The sequence below is a fragment of the Megalops cyprinoides genome, chromosome 10, assembly GCF_013368585.1.
Source record: "Megalops cyprinoides isolate fMegCyp1 chromosome 10, fMegCyp1.pri, whole genome shotgun sequence".
NCBI lineage: Eukaryota > Metazoa > Chordata > Actinopteri > Elopiformes > Megalopidae > Megalops > Megalops cyprinoides.
In genome coordinates this window covers 23,951,537-23,966,291 of record NC_050592.1, presented here as the reverse complement: position 1 = coordinate 23,966,291, position 14,755 = coordinate 23,951,537, and positions in this window count along the sequence as shown.

Sequence of the window (14,755 nt, the reverse complement as noted above, 5' to 3'; positions counted from 1 at the left end):
CCCTCCAGGAAAAGGACAGGGCAGCCTCGCTCTGCACACGGACACCGAACAAATCTACCAAGGGTGGCTTTAAAACCTCCAGACAGTGACCCATCACTCTGAGAGGGTGGGGCGCCAAAACTGCGATCTGGGGCCCGTCGGATGAAACCTGGCACGCTGCGGCGTACCCCCGCGGTGACAGAGACAGATCTGCGCCATCCCTGTTGCGACAGGCCCCCGCGGCTCTCCGGCGGGGGGAATTATCGCCGATAAAGCGGGACATTGATTTCACCAGCTGTTTAGGTAAATAAGAGCGCGGACGCGGGGCGCCCCGGCGCTCGACGAGGACGGGAGCCCGCTGATGGATGGGCCTCTCCGACCTCGTTATTAACGTCTCGCTCTGGAAGTCAGCTGCCCCCGCGCGAGCACGCATCCGTCTCCCCCCCCCCGGCCCGATGATAAAAAGGCCATTTTGCTGAGAATGTGGGAAAGAGCAAATGGAGAGCGCGGGACGTGGGCAGGGGAGACTGACGCAACGCTGTCCTTTAAATCAAACCCAGGGAAACAGCTTGATTGGGCGTCACAGACATTTATCAAACAACTGCTGTACCACTGTTTGGAATCTTCCGCCCCCTATAACCAATTTGGGATGAATGTATCCATATCTGTTCCTAACCCCCATCATTTCCCTGTAAGAAGGAAACACTGATTCAGGATCAGTGCTTCAGCATTTACTGTATATATTACTCTGAATGACAATAGCAGTGTTTCCCATACTGCATTCCCATCAACCTCATTCTGCCGTTGCTGTGAACCTGTGACTGCATTAGAAACATACTCCCAGTTCTGGATTGGCATAGTCGTGAGATCAAAATTGCGATTTTGCACAACATCTTGATTTGCTCAATTGCTGCTCAATCAGTGAGCCCTGCATGGACACCCCATCATAGGCGCTGTACACTCATGTGCTGAAGCTCTCTCCTGTCCCACAGCTGCTGCTCAACGTTCAGATATTACCAAGTTCAGGAGCGTGAGGATGTCAGACAGGGGAATATTTTCAACCTATATGATCTTCATCTTTTTCCCTCAGTTTTCGGAGCACATTGCTATATTTTCCAGGGTTAGGGGTATGATAGTTTAGCTTTGCTGGGGAAATATTTCAGTGAATGAAGGTAGATGTCTTAATGAGACTTAATTGGGCTATATAGATCCATCCCATCAGGCACTCACAGGAAGCACTTCTTATTCTGATTTAAAGGGGCTTGTCAGTAGACAAATGTTCAGGGGTAATTAGGCACAGCATTGCATTTGGATTGAACTGAAGACAGCTATGAGTAATAGCAATTGCTTGTGGTGTGTGGTGGTGTTGATTAGAGAGGAGGTGGGGCGTGTGTGTGATACTGGCAGGTTAAGTGGGAGTGGGAGGATGTATCAGAGAGCATCTTCACCTTAGCCACACTGCTACAGTTCAGTTTTGCTTTGTATTTCAGTGATACACAGCAAGCACTGCAGTGTCATAATTCTTCATAATTTTCAAGACAAATACCAATACCTACAGTGGTACATTTTTATAAAGGTTTCACCAGCAGGCTCTTTTGTTTGTGTAAAAATGTTTGTCTCTTTCTGCCATCTTCACCAATTAACTCACACTAATTAACATCACTGCGACTGCTGGCCATGTTCAAGGACAAACAACATCCTGCACTTCTTCACCACTTTGACAGTCAATTTACATTTATATTTAGTCATTTAGCAGACGCTCTTATCCAGAGTGACTTACAGATTCATATAATGAGCCCTACTTTGTGGTGCTGAATGTTTAATTTTTCTTCTCGATTGAATACATATTCCATCTGTCAGGGGAACCTGGTAAAGAATGGGCCGCGACGGAAAAAGATTCCGGGTACCATTACGGTTTTTATTTTTTCGTCAGTGTCTCCTGCGTGCGCATGCAAAACAGCGATCAGAAAGATAAATATGTGCGGTGAATAAATAAATGAAATATACGTTTAAAAAGCCCTCTGTTCCGGGAACAGCAATAATCTGTTTCGCTTTATCATTCCTTGTAAATGACAATGTTAAGTGCTGCGATGCAAGGAGCTGCTTTCGTTAAGAGAGAGAGCGGCAGGGAGACAGAGAGAGGGGGAGAGAGGGAGAGAGAGAGAGAGAGAGAGAGCCGCGTGGGGGGGGGGGGGGGGGGGGCGGCGAGCAACTCTGCTTGGAATTCCAGTGCCATTGCCATCCCCCCTTGGACAGCAAACTAAATAAAGATGTTTACTGACAGGCTAATGAACAAATGGGCCCTCTCGATTTAACCTTGATGAATGGTTCAGCCAGGTGTTTTCAATAATGACAATAAGCACTGCAAGCCACAGGCCCACTGATACAAGTATAATGCATTATTCGGCCATTAGAGGCTGGGTACGAGAGACCACTTATGCGCTGGCCTATCAATAATGCTGTGTCCCAGTCTACATTTAGGCTGGGGGAATTAGTCATACTGATATTCTATTTAATAAAAAAATCACAAGAAGACGCATAAAGAATCTCATTACATTTTAACAGGGTTACAGTAACCCAGGAGGACCGCAAGTTTAATTTTCATAAGAGCATCCATTCTTCAATTATGTCAAGCAGGGAAAATGTAAATGGCAAACGGAATGCTAACAATATCTCTACAAGCACATTGGCAGATAGGAACCCTCGGGCTGGGAGAGAGGGAGGAACAACATGAGGGAGCAGTCTGTGTGTGTACGTGTGTGTGTCTGTGTGTGTTTGTGTGTGTGTGTGTGTGTGTATGCGTGCAAGCGCGTGCATCTCTACTTGAAGGTGTGTGTGAATGTAAGCGTGTGTGCACGCGTAAGTGTGTGGATGAATGGTGGTGCCTGTGCTTGCGTATGTGTGTGTATGTGAGTAGTCGTGGGAGTGCTTAAGTGCTTTTGCGTGAGTGTGTGTTTTAGAGAAAGCAGAGCCTTATTTACTGCTGCTCCAGGTTGTCTGAAGTAGGATTCATGATCTCATCCTGTTACCGAGCCCCCCCGACTCCCCCAAGAAATTCTCAGCCCGTCTAGTGTTGCCTACCCTTCTCTTTCCTGATACAGACAACCCTCAAACTATGACAAACGTTCTCGAAACCAAATTGTTAAGGTGGGCGGAGCTTTACCATGTTGTTACCCTACTCTCAATGATGTATATGAAGGTGATAGTTATGGCAATGGTGATGAGGATAATGATGATGAAGGCTGGTTTATTCAGTTGTTGTTTAAGTAATTCCAGGTACTGTAGGATTGAAATGAAGGGTTTGTATTCCCTCACAGACGTTATCACATAATAAGATATCTTTTCACATTGCCCTGTCAGAGACAGACAAAAGGAGGTAGCACATGCACCTGTGAGTGCAATACAGAAAAACCCTGTTCATATCCTTGTGGTTGAATGAACAACATGGGTATTATGGTGGTTTACTATAATACAGAAATATAAGGCAATACTGGCAGGATAAAAATTAGCTTTTCAAATTTGAACTGCAGATATGGATTGGGTAATCTGTAATACTGTAAATTGTGTGTATAAATCAGATGACTACAGGGTGATATTTGAATGGATTTCTGACCCAACCTTTTCTCATAGAATTCACAGAAATTGTTTGAATGTTTTCTCTATGTGTCAGAGGTATTACTATTGATTTATTTACTTATGTTTTATGGTTCTTTTTTTTCATTTCTACATTTTACGAATGCTGTTTTCTGTTCGATATGGGAAATATAACACAAAAGTAACAAAATGGTTTTCCTATGTTCCTGTTCAGAAACACCCATGATCCTCTCTGCTTGCGGGCTGTTCTTTTGAGAATGAGTGGCAGGTGTCCATCTACACCATTGGGGAGACCCCCCCCCCAGTACCCGTGCAGACAGCTTTCCCTAGAAGCATCCAGAGCAGTATTGGCATGTGGCTATCAGCGCCTGGCTGCCTGGCCTCCTGTAATAACAAACTGCTAATTGAAAGCTTCGCTCAGAGGAGGCTGTTAGCGGGGAGCCCAGCCGCTGAAAGATTACTGCGGCACTCCGTGTTGCTAAGGTGTTGAAAGAGGCTATTACGCCTGTTCATCTCTACCTGCGAGGAGTGTGAGTATAAACCCCAGCTTTTTACATTTTTTTAATTCCCAGGGGTGAAACCAACACAAGCAAATCCAGTGTGGTACAGGAGGGGGAGACTTGGGAGGGGTCTCACCCCTGTGAGAGAGGAACCTGTGTGTGTAGATGATAAACATGTCATTCTGTCACACATGTGCACATACACACACATGCATGAGCACTATGCAGGCATGTATGCACTCACATGCACCTAAAGACATGAACAGTGCACACACATACACGCACACAGATGCACATACACAGACATTAAGGTACATAAACACTGGTGCACACACACACATGTATGTGTACACACATACACACCTACACACTCACTTTGATTTATGGTGTGGTTCAGCTTATTAAGTTCCTTGAGTGAGCAGTATTTTAAGAATATTGTGTACAATGCTCTAGTACCTATACTGTCTGCCTGTGTAGCCTACTGCTGCAACCTGCCATGAGACTCCTTAAAATATTATGTATTTGGACTGTTAATTGTAGTTAATATTTATCTCCTGAACACATGTGTCTCCTCTCCCACCCCATTGTTCTGTAAATCAAAGGGAGGTTGCACAGAGCCTGTGACTTCTGTGCATTTATAATATAAATGTCATACTTTGCTATGTGTGTCTGTGAAGTTGCAGTGCTGTTGTTCAAACCTTATGAGGAAATATATTAAATCACTGCCATGTGTTTGCAGAGAGCTGATGAAAAAAAATAAGATAAACTAGAAGGTATTCATACTTATTTTTCCAGGGAAATTAAAGTGGGATTATAGTTTGATATTTTGTTTCCAAAAGTAACTGAGGAATTTCAGTTCCAATTATATTAACAGCAGCAATGACGAAAACCTTGCAACCAATTCATAATCCTAAAGGCCTTTAACTGGCACATGCAGCAGAGAATGGAGGAAATTTCTTATTTATCTGAGTGTGCATGCCATAAAGTCACAGAAAACGAGATGAGAATCAGTCAGATGAAACATTTATGGCAATAGCATGTAATTGTGGCTCCACAGGTTACACTCTGCCCTTTAAGCAAGCAATCTGAAATCCGTATTGACCCAAATCAAATTTTAGAACAGGGAATGTTTCCATGTGAGGTCTGAGATATTATTCACAACCACCCTTTGTATCAAATTACAACTTGTTAGCAGTGACAAAAAAAATAAATAAATGAAAAAAGAAACCTCTCAGTGTTGTGGTATGGGGTAGTCTCTCTGACACCTTGTCTAATACTACATAGTAATGTTTAGTTATGTCTGTAAATGGTCCCAAAAGAGCTGTAAAAAAAAAAGAAAGAAAGGAAGGGGCCCTTCTGTGTCTGTTTGGGCCTGTGAGAAGCTCAGACCAGGCCCAGAGAAACTAGCCTCTCCCATCCTCTGGCAGACCTGCATAATCTTTTAATACTCGTCGAGGCATGAAGATTAAAATGTTCGAGTGTTGACAGGCGGCTGAAAAAAGAAACCCCTCCTTGAGTGTGTAAGTAGTTCTAAAGAAGTCACACACCACGTGCTTTCCATTCTGGCCCCCGTAGTCAGCGCCCGGGACCCTCTACGTTAATTAAAATAATTGGCTTTCCAGATCGCTCCGATCGTCGATCAGGTACCTCTGTCAGTAAGAGGCTTAGTGGAAATATTTCTCATAATTAGTTGGTTACCCGGGAGGAGGTGTAGCTGTGTATCACTGCACAGACCCTAATCTGATACGTCTACTTCTTTTCTTCTTTCATCTCGCACAAGGTAGAAACACTGTAAGTTGTGCTCTCTTTTCAAAATTATGGTTAGGGAAGGTCGATGGAATAGCACTATTTAAATTGGGTAATTTATTTATGTAATTTATGTATTTGATATGCAAAGATGTTAAGCATTTTATATATTTTTATAGACGTTTTACTTTATCATGCATGTTTAGTGTGTTACACATGGTCGTTATTTTAATGACCTAAACCTTTTTTAGTATCCAACAAGGTTTGCTTCAGTCTAATGTAATCACTAAAAATGTGCTCTTTTTGATTATCCACTGATAAAAGTTTCTCTCTTTCAAGGTATGATTATAAAATACAAAATAAATAGATTGATTTGTTCATTGATTGACTGGCTGAGTGTTTGATGGGTTGATTAAAATTTCTGCCATGAAGCTCTCTTTGAAAGTGTGATTATAAATTGCACCATATAAAATAAAAATCAATTGTCTGATTGATTGATTGATCGATTGATTGTTTTATTGAGTGATGAGTAATATTCTCTCTCTCTCATCATCGTCAGACTGAAAGGGATAGTGACACAGTGATTGTCACAGTGTGGTAAAGCCTGAGGACGAGGCTCTGGCCTTGTATTCACTGGGACATCACCGCACCCAGCCAGTAGCTCCTCCTCGAATCGGATAAACCCACCAATTCCTGTGCAGTCCTGGCCGAGGCCATCACCAGGCAGTCAGACCAATCATGCACTCTCCCACTCTCTTTCTTTCACTTTTTCCCTGTTTTCACCCTCATTCTCCCTCATTCCTCTGTCTTTTTCTCCTCCCCCCTTTGTTTCTGTATCCCTCCATCTCTCCACCTTCCATCTCCCTCTCTCTTTCTCTCTCCTTACCTCTCTCATTCTTATTTAGCATGCATGGCTAGTTGGACACTCAGAGGGCCCTTCCAAATCTCTCTCAACTCCATTAGGGAGAGAGGAGCTGCTGGGTGTAGCGGGTATAAGTCTTTTTTTAGGTTTAAAAGAAAAGGTTGTCATATTTAGATAATCATTTTACAGGGTTTGTCTCACTCAGCAGGGGAGGGAACCAGGTTTGGGGAGGTATATCTGGGTCAATTCAACAAAAATAGTCAGTCGATGATAGAAATAGAGTTTATTTTGGATAGCATTTTATCAATTAAAAACATTTCTGCCTTTAATGTGTCTGTTTAGGACTAACAGAACGCTGCATGGAACAGAATGTACAGTAGCAGTGCTATATAGTGACTCCTTTGCCAACTAAAATAAAATATGGATGTCCCAATGTAGACATACAAGATTGATTATTACAGAAGGAAAACATTCAGACAAACACAGAGCTGCAGACAATCCAACCATACTGTTTTACTCTTTGGTCAGTCAGCGTATGATTTTTAACTTAAGAAATGCAAAACTTTCGTCACTTAGAACTTTGCTTTGGACGTATGTCTCAGTATTGCACCTGGTTGACCCATAATTAAAAATCCATCACAAATAAAATTTCCTTTCATATCCATATTCTCAGTGGATTTTTATGTTATCACTGTTTTCACTGTGCTTCACTGTTTTCAAAGCCATAAAAGAGAGACACCTGGTTCACGAAGCAGGGATTTTATATAAGTTATAATTTTGCTTTACTGTGGCTTATTTTCCCAATAGTTTCACTTATCTAGTGTGACCTACCCAGCTTTTGTGCTAAATGTTATATGTTCACACACTGGGTATTTAACGTGGAGTGATTAAAGGGTGCAATGGAAGAACATCACCCAGGTTTGAAACCTGCAACCTCCTAGTCACAAGATCCTTTAACCCACAGCTCTGCTCCTGTGCCCTCTGTAGAAGGAGAGCGGGCGCAAAGCAGCTGGTGGGTCTGTCTGCAGCCCCAGATAGAGCCATTGCACTGACCATGGTCTTTTTTCATCCCTTTAATTGAAGACGTAGTGACATGATTACTGTTGACGCGACAGGTTGTCACTTCATCAACCACTCACACCACGGGAGAAACTACAGGGTTGACTCGGCCCAGCAGCACTTCAAAGGAGCACACTTGCTCTTTGAAGAAGAAAAAAAAAAAATCAGGGAAGTCAGCTCCTTGGCTGGACATACCCAGCATTTGTTTATCATCTACTTGGGGTGTGCTTGGCATGTCCGGCCAAACATTTTTCTTGGATTTGGAGGTACCAGGTGGAGCGGAGTGTAAAAAACTAAAGGCACTACATTTTAATGGCAATAAACTATAACAGCAAATGGCCATTTTTTACTTTTTACCATCCAGGCAATTGTATTCATTAGAAAGAATACCTTTCTGATTTTCAAAAATGATTTTATTTCATTGACATGACTTGTTGAATTACTGCAGATTTTGTGTATGGACATGCTGGATTTAAAGTGGATCTAGGATGGACAGAATGCCAGAGAACTGTGGAGATGCAGGTAAATAGGAAAATTTATTTCTTGTCACAGTTTCACTGTGTCCCTCACTAAACCTGACTGCAGATGCCCACCTTGACCCTGAGTCACATGATGTTTTTCTAGAGGAAATGGGTGACCTGCTGACCCATTGGTGGCAAAGTCTACTGTGGGTTCGTCCTTGACCCCAATTCATCCGTTAAGTCGTTAGGTTTGGAGGATTTAAGCATAGATTTCCACATTTTTTAAAGCATTACCAATTGATTATTGCATTACAGTCAATATTGACAGCTAAATTAGTGTTTCCTAATAAGGAAGTTGGAATTTAAATGCTCTGTTTTTAAGTGTCCAAAACTAATCCGGCCTACTGTATTTCAGAATATTATTTCACAAATTATGACTTGGCCCACTTGGTTGTTTTTGATTGATTCATAAAAGAATATTTCTGCTGGGAGTGATTGGCCTCTACAGAGGAAAAGAAGAAAAGTTCAATCGTCCACGTACCCCCCCACCCCCTCCCCCCTTCACAGAAGCTGTCCTCCTTAATTTCGCCCTGGCAGAGCTTTGAGGGAGAGGCCTCTGCACTTTAAACAAGTGCAGTGGCATAAGCCCATCATATGACTACACACTGGGGTAATCATGTGGAACAGATGATCACAGGGCAGGACACTGGAGCGCAAGGCCAAAGGAAACAATCTTTCTGCACTGTGTTAAGCCAATCATGTCCTCTCTCTCTCTCTCTCTCTCTCTCTCTCTCTCTCTTTCTCTCTCACTTTCCCTTTCTACCTTTTTCCTTTTCCTCTCTCTTCATTTGATTCTTGTCCTCTTTCTTGCTCAGCACTCTACCCTTTTCTGATATTTTCTCAAACTTTTTCTATTCATCTTCATCTCTTTTTCTCCTCCTCTTTTTTCTGTTTCCCTGCTTTGTCCTCTCCCTGTGTCTGTCTGTCTTTTTCTCCTCCTCTTTACATTACATTATGTCCATCATACATTATGTACCTTTGCCCAGAGTGACGTCCACAGCTTACATCCGTGTATACAGCTACATATTTTCTGAGACAGTTTGTGTTGAGTAACTTGCCTTAGGGTACAATGGCAATAGCTCACCTAGCCATCCAGGTGATAACCATTGGTCTTTAACACTATGCCACAATCTCATTTTTTCTCCCTCTTGCCTTCCCACTCTCTATTGGTCCTCTCCCTTTGCGTCTCTGTTACTCTCTCACTCCCCGTCTCTGTCTCACACTCTTTTTCTCTCTGTCTTTATATATTTTGTAGGAGGAGGGCATGGCCCATCATCCAAGATCAAAAAACATTTTTGCATCAGCCAAATATAGTGACCTCACAGCTGCCATGATAAACCCAACAGGTAGATGTCTGAGAACAATCAGTCCAGGGAAGTGCTGGCCTCATTACAGCATTGTAACGCTGTTAGAGCATTATGCACCAGCTGGGATTTGGTTTCAGCGGCGATAAACGCTGAAGATAGCAGCTCAGCACCGATCAGCGCGGCGAAACACCTCATTAAGCTAATGGCTCGGTCTGCACGCCGAGGGCAGTGAAAACTGCTAATTACATGATTAATCGCCGTGACGTGCGGAGGCCCGTCTCCTAGGATGATGCGGAATGAAAGAGAGGAGAGAAGGGGGGAAAAAAGAAAACACGCCGGTAAAGCTGGCTGTTTATATTTGTGCCGGCCAGGCTGCGCTCCGCGGCCCTGTCGCCGCACCAGAGTCCCCAGATCGGTTTTCGCCTCTCAGTGACAGCAGTGTCACACGCATCAGGTGCGGAGGACGGAGGGGGAAAGGGTTCCGCGCCCGTGGAGTTAAAGACCGTCTGTCTCCTATCTCTACATCGGTAATTACCCAATGAAAACGGCAGGTGTGCGAGGAGCAGCTTTGTTCGAGAGGGAGCCGAGAAGCCCCCAGGCCCGGACAGGAGGCTGCAGTGTCAGCGACCGGAGAGCAGGGGTATTACCAGGATTAGACCTGCGGGGACCTTGAGCGAGACAGGGACCTGGAGCAGGTGTCTCTGCTCTGCTGTGTTTTTATCCTGTAACAACTACCGCAAAAGCAAAGGGAACTAGAACACAGCCTCACTGCTGCCTCTTACTCAGGGTCCTGTGGATCTTCTCAGCTTGAATTTCACACTGTCCAAAATAAATTCTAATGATAGTTATGATTTTATGTTCTTTTTTACTGACCAAAAATGCATTTCCTTTTTAGATAAGTTTTTCATTTTATCTTTTTCAATTTACTGTAAATACTTCCTATTATACTTTCTGATATACAGTGCTGCTCTTTCCGATTTCTTATGTTGTTAAGCTCCCTAATTTGGCATTGTAGCGGCCCTCTGCATATATCCATAATGTGAATATGGTAAACTGATAGGGACGCTTTCAACTGTCTGATGTTGTGGGTAGTAATACCTTCAGCAGAAATTTTCATCCTGGACATCCTGGTGTCAGGTTTTGCACAAATGTTATTTTTCTCCATTTGTTTTCCAAGAAGCCTTTTCTCCAGCAAGCCTACATGCGGTATAAAGTGTGCTTTTTGGAATGCCTCTTGGCCATTGGACTGCCATGAGAACGGTCCTGGCTCCACATCGGAGGTTGGGGTGACCCTGGACAGCTCTGCTTACAGGAGCAGAGTGACAGGGCAGCAGGTCACCTGACAGGGTCAGCACGTGTTTATAGAAGGCCTGTCTTCCGCTTGTCGATTAGCACCTCACACCACTGCTGTTTGCGTGCATGCTGCTGTCTCCCTGTGTCTGTGTGCCAGAGAGTACTGTATATATGAAAGACATGTGTGAGAGAGAGTGTTTCTGTTGTAGATTGAGTGAGAGATCTTGTGTGCTTGTGTGTACAGTATCAGTCAAAAGTTTGGACACACCTGATTAAGATAATGGGTAACATGCATTCAAAGACATTTTTATCTAAAGACTTATGCTTAAATGCTTGAAACCTGTTTCACAGACAAATGACCTAGGTCCCACCGCCTGTGCCTAACCATCTAACATACACAGCCCTAGAAGCTGAGTGGCACAGGTTCACAGAGAAGCGGATTGTAACATGTGGAGCGGCGATCAGAAAAGCAGTGAGGTCAGGGTACAAACTATAACATCAGAGACATAACACACGCTCCACCCCACCCTCCACCCCCACCACCAAAGATACACACTCCACACTCACTGTCTGCAACCCCCCCACTCCAGCCCCCCTCTCCACAGCGGGTGACAGTTTGGGCTGCGACAGCTATCCCCCTTGCCTGCAGAACCCAGATCTGGCAGCAGGGAAGCTCTCCTGCTCTGATTGATGTTGTGTTCCAAGAGATAAATGGCTGCTCCCAGGCCTCTGGAGAGGGCTAATTGAATTGGTTTCCAGAGAATACTAATGGAGCATAATGTTGAGATTACTGATACCTTAAGAATAAGTGATCATTGACAGCATGTGTTTCTTGCCAGTAATAAACATGTCACAGAGATGGGAAGCCAGTTGGTGCATAATTAATACATTCCCCCCCACACACACTCAAACCCACAGCCACACACACTAACTCTAATACGGTTAGTTTTATGTCCTGCTAAGTAAATGAGTGTGAATGTAGCTGCTATAAAGCTGTCTCTCTGTAGCAGGAGACAATGACAAAGGATCCATGAGCAGAAGTACAAATGTGTCCAGTACAAATGTGTGTGTTTTTAATGTATTCCTGCATTCTCTAAAAGCAGAAAAAGACCACAAATTACAAACTGACTCACAATAATTCTAATTATCCTGCTGTAATTCATTTGAATTGGTTCCTTTGTTGTTTCAGTTCCTTTGTTGAAACCAATGCTAAAACCGAAATGTTTATTTACTGAAAAGCAGCAGACCAATGAGATCCCATGTTTTATGACTCCTCCGCCCCAAAATTTGCACCCGTTGTCTCCCACACCAAAGCCCCAGATGTACCCCCCCGCCCCAGCGTCTGGGCTCTGCTCATCTGGGAGATGTTTGCAGAGGGGCTTGGGAACCCTTCAGAGCTCTGAAAGGTCTTTACAAAAACATGAGTCACTGATTCACACTCCACTTCCCTCTGCTCTACACATGTGAGGGCTGCTGCAAGGCCAGCCGTGTGCTGGGAGGTTTGAAGTCTTCCTTTACAGCCCTTTGTCCTCTGCGTTTGAATACGGTTCATGGTGCACTCTTCAGGATGTATTTTCGTCTTCGCGCTCCCCTGGATAAACTCTGGATGTGCTTCTCTACCCTGTTAATGTCTGAATATTCTCTCATGAAGAAGCATTAATGCAGAACATCTTCCTGTCATTACTGAGCCTGCACATGCTATTTACAATAGATGAGGTTTAAATTCATTTTAAGGCATTTGGTCACTATGCCTATGATAATTAAGCACAGTGTAGCAGAGTGTATGCTAGGGTGTAGCAAGATGGCATCCAGTAAACAGCCCTCATGAATGGCTGACTGATGCGTGCACAGTTTTCCCAACCAAATGGTTTCTCTAGGTTTATTTTTTCAGAGGACAGTCCCAGGTGGCCTCTGAGATGCATGAGAGAAGATGTGTGTGCGTCTCTGATGTACACTGTGTTTGAGCAGAGAAAACAGCACCCCTCTCCCATCTCCCCCGTTCACCCTCAGCGGGAGGAGACGCGGACGGGCCCGGTGGCGTGAGCTCGACTCAAGCCCCGTCGGCCTTGGAGAGGCCTCCGGGACCCCGAGGTGTCATCGGCCGGCGGCGGAGCCCATGCTTTTCCCCCCTCCAAACATGCTGAAATCTGCCGTTTGTTTAGTTAAAAAACACATCACCTCAGTGTGGCCGCAAGCTGAGCTAACAGCAGGAGTGTTTCCCATGGCACCCCACTCATGCACAGTACGGGCGCTGCTCCCAGGTCGCCCTGTTTAGGTTCCGTCTAGCGCCGTGGATCAGCCGGACGCCGAGAATGCCACCATTGGCTTGGCACGGGGCAGAGGGTTGGGGTGGTGAGGAGGGGGGGGGGGCGATGTTGAAAGCTTGGCACCCGCCATCATAATGAACTCTTTTATTTTCAGATAAAACATTTGCTGCAAAAGACTCTGAGGCATGCCAGAAGGCCTCGTGATGCAGGCATGGGGCAATGAAATTACCAAAGCTGTTCAAGATGTTGAGATCTACGACAACAGCCTCACCGCACTGTGGCCCCCGGGGGCTCAGAGACTGTGTAGCAGACAAGAAAACCAATCTCTGTGCCTCTGCACCTCGTCTTCCTAAAAGATCCATATCTCTGTAAGGGAGAAAGCAAGGTAGCAACACACAGATTTTTTTGTACTCTCCTGGACCATGATGTACGACTAGTCTTAGGGCAATGTTTTTGGTTGACATACGAGAATGGCCGCCCTCCTGCATGGAGGTTTCTTGTGACAAGGAAATGTTGCAAAGTGGAAAGAGGTGCTGTAATTCTATTCCACAATGAGCACCTACATTTTTATTTTTTGCTATTATATGTCATACATGTTAATTACTATGACCTCTTGGTGTAGTAGTCATTCCAGAGGTACAGTAATTGTTTGTAGATAATTTTTGATCTTGGGTGCATTTTGGAAGCAAATTGTCAGGATTACCAGGATTCAATTAGAAATGTTATGCTTAGTGTGTCATGTCTGGACAGTGATCTGTAGCTTGCCCAACATGTTGCTGCAGTCTAATCCAAACTTCAGGATGAAGCACACAAATGATTTAGAGCTTCAGAACCAATCATACAGAAGGTATAGACCTTGAGAATACGATATCGAATCTCCAGGCTCAATCATTCCAAAATGCTAAATCTCCAGGACTAGTCACACTGAAGCTCTAGACCTCCAGCATCAAGTACAAAACTCTGTGTGTCTTGGACCAATCATACCAAAGAGCTAGGGCTCCTTGACCTCTGCAAAAGTAATTTCTCCACAATTTTCCAATTTCAATGGAATTCTTTTATTGGTAGAGATCGTAGTTTCCTGATGGTACTTTTCTTTCCTCCATCTGTATTCAGCCAGCACCACATTTCTGTACTGTAGGTCCTTTTAATTGGGACAATGGACAGGATGACTTATTTCTAGTGAGCGCCCCAGTTCACAGATCGCTTGCTTGGCTTCAGAAAACATTTGCTCATTTTTGCTGGAGAAACCAGCCAGCCGTTACCATATGGAGGCCATGGCAGTCCATCCTCCTTCATATTTTTCCGATGGCCGCACGCAGCTCCCAGGCTAAGTTAGAGAAGGAGACATCTTTCGCCCCATGAAAACAAACACAGCGTTCCCCTCCCATTCCTGCGGGGACGTCTCCGGGAAAAAGCAGACCCGTTCCGAGGGTTTGTTTGTGGAGATGGTGAGAAGCTGTCATGATGTCACCACCAGAACACAGCTCTCTCTCTCGCAACCCTCCCCCACCTCCGACGCCCCCCACTGTCCAACTCAAACAAATGAAATCAGAGCATCTCCCCGGCCTTCCAATGCCACCGCAGCCAGCTACGATCCCCCTCTCTTCAGCTGTGTGATCATGCAGCG